We start from the raw sequence: 6,710 nt of genomic DNA on the forward strand, positions 1-6,710 counted from the left end.
AATCTTACACAGCTATGAGTGATTGCCAGAGAAGAAGACACCACCCCGAAGTGGTTGAACCCTCCTGCCCTGGGAAGATGAACCGCTTGCCAGCAATTCCTCTGCCTTATCTGGACGAAGCTTCAGTTTGCTAGTCCTCACTCAGTCCATTACTGATTCTAAGCAGACATGATCTGCAATTATTAGTAGGTAAACATGCTTCACCTACTGATTTGTGTAGATCAAGCTGCTATTTAAAAAGCACAGGAGCAGGACAGACTGGTTTGGTTCTCCTGGTCAGTCAACACCTCTCTTTCAGAGGCATCTACAGTTTAAAACAGAATGCCAGTCTCATGTGACCTTGGTGTGGTCCAGCAAGGAGGCTATGCTAACCTTCGTATGTTCTTAATATTTAAATTGGCTCCATGTAGGAATGCAAAGGAAAAAAATTCCGAATTGCACAGGCCATCTCCTCCAATTCTGTTTTGCCTTTGTTTTCTTATCATCAGCTGCTAGATTCCTGTCTGAATGCCCTGGGGCACAGCTGTATTGCCGATTTGTTACGCTCTGTGCTGGCCATTTTCTGGTTCTGATCCAGTGAATGTCCCTCCTTGCTTCATTTGTCTGCTCAACTCATTTGCAGTTTTCCGTTTTCATGCCAGCCTGCCTGCTACTACCTCTCTCTTCCGAAGAAGTAAAATAAAAACCCACAGTTAGCTGCAAACCTATTGCGAGGTGAAACATAAAATTGAAGCTGATGTTAGCAGGCTCAAACAAATAACCTTTGAAGAATTGAGCTTGCTCCCTTTCCCTTTTCCCCTTTCACGTCTAAACCACTGAGCCTCTTGGGCTTGCTGATCAGAAGGTTGGTGGTTCGAATCGTGTGTGTGATGTCATGTGCACGACGGACTCTCCCCCAAGTTGGGTGGAACCCAGCACCTATGTCGTTATGGATCCTATGCAGGCTGTTGTTGTTTAGTTGTTTAGTTGTGTCCGACTCTTCGTGACCCCATGGACCAGAGCATGCCAGGCACTTCTGACTTCCACTGCCTCCCGCAATTTGGTTAAACTCATGCTGGTAGCTTCGAGAACACTGTCCAACCATCTCGTCCTCTGTCATCCCCTTCTCCTTGTGCCCTCCATTTTCCCCAACATCAGGCTCTTTTCCAGGGAGTCTTCTCTTCTCATGAGGTGGCCAAAGTATTGGAGCCTCAGCTTCAGGATCTGTCCTTCCAGTGAGCACTCAGGGCTGATTTCCTTCAGAATGGATAGGTTTGGTCTTCTTGCAGTCCATGGGACTCTCAAGAGTCTCCTCCAGCACCTATAGGCTATAGGGATAGGCAAATATATCAAGTTTCTCATTTTGCCCATCTTAAATTCAGTTCTCCGAATTTCCACATCTTTTAAAGATGAGCTCATTTGCACCCTCTGAAATGATCAGCAAACTGAAACATAGCATAGCACAACACAACACAGAAGATGCCTTAATACTAAGTCAGCCTATTGGTCCATCTAGCTCAGTATTGTCTACACTAGGTGGCAGCCGCTCTCTGGAGTTTAGGGCAGGGGAACTTTCCATCTCTACCTGGAGAAGCCAAGGATCAAAGCTGGGACCTTCTGCATGCAAAGCAGATGCTGAGCCACAGAGCTCTTCCCCAAACTCAACCATCTTTAAAATTTTGAATTCTCTGAATTTTGCGATGCAGTTCTCCAGCCAAGCAATGTGCACATAAATGCATATACTGAGGTGCAGTCTGCATGAAAATGCATATATTAGTGAAAACAGCATATGAAAATGTGATATATCAGGGGAAATTGCTCTGCAAATATATTTATACAGATATTTATACATACTGTGCTGAGCAGAGTTTGGAACTGATGCAAATTTACACTGGCTTAACTCTATCTAAAGGGATGTGGGCGGCGCTGTGGGTTAAACCACAGAGCCTAGGACTTGCCAATCAGAAGGTCGGCGGTTCGAATCCCCGTGACGGGGTGAGCTCCCGTTGCTCGGTCCCTGCTCCTGCCCACCCAGCAGTTCGAAAGCACGTCAAAGTGCAAGTAGATAAATAGGTAGGAAGGTAAACGGCGTTTCCGTGCGCTGCTCTGGTTCGCCAGAAGTGGCTTAGTCGTGCTGGCCACATGACCCGGAAGCTGTACACTGGCTCCCTCGGCCAATAAAGCGAGATGAGCGCTGCAACCCCAGAGTCGGCCACGACTGGACCTAATGGTCAGGGGTCCCTTTACCTAACTGGCATATTTCAAAATTCAAAAAGTGAAAATGTGGACACAAAAGTTGTTGAGATTCCCCCCCCCCCTTTTGGTCAAAGTTTTTGAGCTTTTTAAAGTTTTGCCCAAAGTTGTTGAATATTCGACACTTCTGACATGGGTTGCCATACATCTGGATTTCAGCTATTTCCTTCTGGACACTGTTTCCAACAGCTGAATCCTGGCCATGTACAGAAAATTTTGGACATATGGCAACCCTAGCTTTTACCTGCTTGCTTTCCTCCAGCTTTTTATGCATAACATTGCTCCCCCAAAATGCTGACAAACACTCATGAGGACTTATTTGCTTAAATTGCAAACAAATCCAGAAATGTGACAAAGTGAAAAATGAAAACCTGTAACCGACAAGGTTTGTCCCACTCTAACATAGCCCCAGTTCCGTTTCAGACTAGTTTGGAGCCAGGAAGGTTAAATTCTGCAGAACTGAAAGTCTAGCTCTTGGATACATTCGAGGTTGAGAGTGCAAATTTTAAGAACATTTGTTGCAAATTTTTCTTTTATTAGACTTTGCAATCAAACTGTAGCAACAGTGCTGACACACAACTGTTCTTTTAAAAGCAATTTGGCTCCCGAAGGACTATTCCTGCCTTTGCTCATACCTAGCATATTTTGTATTGTTTACAGAGGCACCAGGGGGTTCACCTGCGAGCCGCTCAGAGATACAGATGCTCTCAAGGAAAATAACATCTGGCCTGAAATACAATGATGGGGGTCAGCATCACCTCTCCAATAGGACCCCTATTAACATAACTCTCGGAAAGGTGTGCCCAGAAGGCTGTGTCATTTATTGCTTCTTCTGTGCTGAACCAGCACATCATATCCTTGTAAGGCGAGGATCAGCAACTGGAAGTCCCAGGGCCAAATCCAACCCTCTTGAGCATAGCTGTCAGCTTACAGATTTGAAAATAAGGGACCAGCAGCCTCGAAAATAAGGGATCAGCAGCCAAAATAAGGGATTTTCAGAGCACAGGTATGTTTGCCTTCTGAGCCCCTCCGAGCCAAAGGCAGAAAGCCCAGCCAGCAGCCAAACGAAGCCTCAAGCGGTGGTTCCCACAGCGCAGCAACCCGGCAAAGGGGATGCAGCAAGGAAAACCACCGTCACCTCTCTGCTGGGAAGCGCTGAGCAAAGGTGAGTCCCCAGGCAACGTGGCCAATTTGATCGGCACAAGGCATGCAAGCTCCACCCCCCAGTTGTTCTTAGACTCCTTACTGGGTGAGCAACGCAGCCAAGCAATACAGTTGGAGCCTCCCTCCTCCCTGGCCGGCAGGGAGGGAGGGAGAGGAGCTGCTTCCTTTGAAACTTGGGAAATTTAAGGGACATCATCAAAAAGGGACAGCAGCGGGACACGGCGCTGGGATAAGGGACTTTCCCGCCAAATAAGGGACGGTTGACAGCTATGCTCTTGAGAAGCACCAGCTACCCCCCTCCTCCAGCTGCCAGCTTAGAAGCAGGAGAATATGTGGAAGGGGTAGCGGTTGTGTCAATGGGACTTGGTGACAACCTGTTTTGGGGCTGACCCTTATTGTTGAAAGCTGATAGCTGAAGTTATTTAATGCAGAATAATTCTGTTAGTCCACATAACCCACTACTTTCCCGATCCTGGTACCTTAGGGCCCTCGTATTTACGGGACTGCCTCTCCTGGTATGACCTGCAGAGGACCTTTAGGTCCATGAATAATCATAGTTTAGAGGTCACGGGCCCTAAGGTAGTCAGATTATCCTCTACCAGGGCCAGGGCCTTCTCAGTGATGGCTCCGACCTGGTGGAATGCTCTGTCCCATGAGACCAGGGCCCTGCAGGATTTAACTTCCTTTTGCAGGGCCTGTAAGACAGAGCTATTCCGCCTGGCTTTCAATTTTGAACTTTCTCTGACATTTTATTTCCCTTCCTTCCCTCCCCTTTTTATGAAGATTACCCGCTCTGGGATCCCACAGCTAATTCTCCCCTGGTCTCCTCGTTGGCCCAAATAGGACTAATTCAGCCAGATAGCCCTGGTGATCATCTAATGTTTATTGGATGGATTTCCTCCCTAAATTGATTTTTGAATTCCGAATTTATTGTTATTCACGTTTTATACTGTATTTTATGCTGTTTTGTTGTTGCATCAATTAAGTGTTTTAAATTTGTCGTTAGCCGCCCTGAGCCTGGTTTTCTGAACCGGGAAGGGCGGGGTATAAATAAAAATTATTATTATTATTAATTTCTTTATCTGGAGGTAGCAGGATTTGAACCTGGGTGCTTACGTACAAAAGACAGATGCTGCAACATAAAGCTATGGCTGCCCCAGAAGCAAAATTAAGCTGCCATCCTTACTACTACTACTACTAGTAGTAGTAGTAGTAGTAGTAATCCTCTTCATCTCTTGCCATAAACTCAGGTCCAAAGGCTAATTTAAAGACCCACCAACAGAGCATCTAACATCTAACCCTGTACTGTTTGCTCTGCCTGAAAGTCCTCTGGGCTTCTTCAGTCGGCAACTCAGACACAGATACCACCATGAAGTGGTACCTTGGTTCTCAAACTTTCATTCCATTCCAGAAGTCCATTCCAAAACCAAAGCATTCCAAAACCAAGGTGCGCTTTCCCGTAGAAAGTAATGCAAAACGGATTAATCTGTTCCAGACTTCTAAAAACAACCCCTAAAACAGCAATTTAACATGAATTCTACTATCTAATTGATCCATAAAATGAAAGCAATAATCAATGTACTATAAAATAAACAAGGCAGTATTGTAGATGATAAAAATAAAAATTATTATTTTTCCTTACCTGCACTGATGATAGTCATTGTTTGGATGGGGGGCTTTTATCCATTTCCGCAGTCACACAATCAACCAATCAGTAGCTGAACTGCGTTCCACATAGTCACAAAAACAAATTAACCGAAAAAGCCTCAAAAACCAAAACGCAAAATAAATAGCAAAAACAAAAGCACCAAATACAGTGGCACCTTGGTTCTTGAACTTAATTCGTTTCGGAAGTCCGTTTGACTTCCAAAATGTTTGAAAACCAAGGCATGGCTTCCGATTGGTGCAGGTGCCCCGGAAACAATAGCTGACAGCCGCATCGGATGTTTGGCTTTTGAAAAACATTCAAAAACCAGAACACTTACTTCCAGGTTTTCGGCGTTTGAGAACCAAGGCATCTGAGAACCAGTGTACCACTGTACAGGCAAGGCCTAAACTTTGAAGCCTTTCCAAATGGTATGATCTCTAGTGAGTAGGATTCGAACCCACAACAGCTGGGCTAAAATATCGCAGAAGATGTTCTAAGCATTTCAAGCCTATTGCATATTTCCAGGCTACAGACCATTGGCCTTTGGGTGGCCTTTGGAGATCTGCTTCAGAACTCTCTGTTCAGTCTTTGAACACCCCACCCTATCTTACAATAGAATGGCTGATCAATAGAACGGGGGGAACACTTACCGTTCTCACATCAACCATCCGCAATGCATGCCCACCTGGACTTTGCATGTAAATGTGCAGGAAGCATAGAGGAGAGGAATTTGATGGGTGGAGATGGTACCACTTGTCCTTAACATCACACTTGCCGAAACATTTAAGAGCCACGAGGAAAACTGCACAGCTATCAGCTGAAGGTGTGTGTCAGGCATCTGAGAACATCAGATCTTTAGAGCGTCTCCTCTCTTCCTCTCCATGCCCCTTCCCCCTCTTCATCTTTCTTCCCTCTCTGCTTCTCACGTTCTTTTCCTTCTTTCTGCTGACTGGCAAATGACTTCCTCTTAAGCAGCAAGGCTGTGATGTCAGAAGTATTATGACATCAGAGTGGTGTAACCCCTCTCTATCCTATCCCTTCTCCTTCCTTCTCCCTTCCTGGCAAAGAGGAGCCACCATTGCAGGAGAAAACCAGGAAGTGTGGGCTTGCTTGATCCCCTGAAGTAGTTTGGTGTCGTCAGGTTCAATGGTCCTGCAAATGCACGCCCAAGACATGTGTTCCGCAAGCAGATTTATGGACACGTTCACATGTAGAAATGCACACAGTTGCATAGGTTTATATGACACACTGCTAAAGGAAGAACACAAAGCAGTTTACAATCCTGATGTTCATGCACATTGTTGTTTTGTATTATTTATTGCATTTATTCCCTCCAAGGAGCTCAAGATGACATCCATGGTTCTCCTCATCTGCAAGATTGTGCCTTGCCAATAATAGTGTGATGGCCTGGGACTCGGGCTGGGACTCGGAACCAGAGGAGTCTCAGTCTGCACCAGATCCTTTGCCTCAGGCATCATCTGAACCAAGTCTGGGGCCTGGTCCTGAAGAGTCCCAGTCTGCACAGGTTCCCCTGCAACAAACACCAGCTGGGCCGAGTCAGGGGCCTGAGCCTGCTCTGCCTCGTTGCCTTCAGCTGGGCCATCACTTACAGTAGTGATGTAACCCACCGACGTCTCCCGAGCTGCAGAAACTAAGCTCTGAGAGA

The 6,710-nt window shown here is 46.0% G+C and overlaps 1 protein-coding gene across 1 annotated transcript in view; it reads right to left on the minus strand.

Moving 5' to 3' along the window:
• Positions 1–5,993, minus strand: part of ZFAND6 (zinc finger AN1-type containing 6) — a 78,462-nt gene extending 72,469 nt beyond the window's left edge. Inside the window, exon 1 of the mRNA XM_053365479.1 lies at positions 5,695–5,993. The gene's annotated coding sequence lies outside the window, so the exon portion shown is untranslated. The remainder of the gene's footprint in view (positions 1–5,694) is intronic.
• Between the last annotated feature and the right edge of the window lie 717 nt (positions 5,994–6,710).

The sequence above is a fragment of the Podarcis raffonei genome, chromosome 14, assembly GCF_027172205.1.
Source record: "Podarcis raffonei isolate rPodRaf1 chromosome 14, rPodRaf1.pri, whole genome shotgun sequence".
NCBI lineage: Eukaryota > Metazoa > Chordata > Lepidosauria > Squamata > Lacertidae > Podarcis > Podarcis raffonei.